Source organism: Coptis chinensis, chromosome 9, assembly GCF_015680905.1.
Source record: "Coptis chinensis isolate HL-2020 chromosome 9, ASM1568090v1, whole genome shotgun sequence".
NCBI lineage: Eukaryota > Viridiplantae > Streptophyta > Magnoliopsida > Ranunculales > Ranunculaceae > Coptis > Coptis chinensis.
In genome coordinates this window covers 64,473,933-64,474,996 of record NC_141464.1, presented here as the reverse complement: position 1 = coordinate 64,474,996, position 1,064 = coordinate 64,473,933, and the positions used below count along the sequence as shown (strand labels likewise).

The 1,064-nt window shown below is 36.7% G+C and overlaps 1 long non-coding RNA gene across 1 annotated transcript; it reads right to left on the bottom strand.

Annotated features, from left to right (window-relative positions):
- LOC147477329 (uncharacterized) lies at positions 1-797 on the bottom strand. The gene is made up of 2 exons (XR_015209404.1): positions 759-797; positions 1-663 (listed from the first exon to the last, which is right to left on the bottom strand). It is a non-coding gene; the product is annotated as an uncharacterized LOC147477329 (long non-coding RNA).
- Between the last annotated feature and the right edge of the window lie 267 nt (positions 798-1,064).

Here is a 1,064-nt window from a genome sequence, read left to right as displayed (position 1 = left end):
TTGGTATTACAAGTCTTAATATTTTCATGTATAGAGAATCTACTTATAGACTTCAGTTAGTCGGTTTACAAACAGTTAGTTAGTCAGTTACAAGTATGTCAGTTGATGCCAGTGAACAGCTGCCATGCTGACAGGTCTTCATTCTTCTTCTTTATTGTCCTGTTCTGTTCGTCAATTACTTCTAATTGTTCATTAGAAACAACTTACAACAAGAACTAGATCCTTATTAAGTTACAGAATCTGCAAGTGAGGTTATTCCGGCCACTTCTATTCTTTCTTCCACAAAGCATCGCTTCAGCTAATATGCCTTATTATTCTTGAAGAGAAAATAATCTTTTCCAGATGAATAAATAATCAATTTTAAACACTTCTCCTTCCATAGCTCTTCGGGCTTCTAAGACACAAGATTTCGTAGTAAAGAGACCTTTATTAAATCAAGCAATTCGAATTTGCCAATATAATAGAGAAGGTGTTCTTATTAAATTTCTCCAGCTCTCATCTCTGCTTCTATAAATAGCCATTTAAATTTCTCACAACACAATGACACAGCACCTTCATTTGTCCAACTACATCAGCATTGCCAATTACAAAGCCTTCATTAACATCAGCATTGCAGAGTGCTCTAATGCACCTACTCATATGTCGCACCATTTCATGCGGGGCCTGGAAAATACACAATTTATTAGACTACACAAGAAATTGGAGTCTCAACTAAAAAATGGTGAAATTTAAATCTGAAGGAGGCACGAGAAGTGTACCCAATCATGACAAGCAACCAGAAAATGATCAGCTCCACCCGGCCTCGTTTCCAAAGAACTCGAAAAAAGAAGGTACATGAAAATCCAGAGTCCTGCAGTTAAACTACATCTTTGTGACTCGGAGGGTAGTCGACTTTTAAAGTTGAAATATTTGAATGCAAAATGTGACTCGCTTATAACCGCAAGTCTGTCATGGTTCAAGTTCAACTGGAATGTTAACAAAGCGAAACGAAGCAGCGTAAAATCAGATTCCAACTCTAGCATTAAAGCTTCAAGGGACTCTAATATGCATTCATTCTATACAAT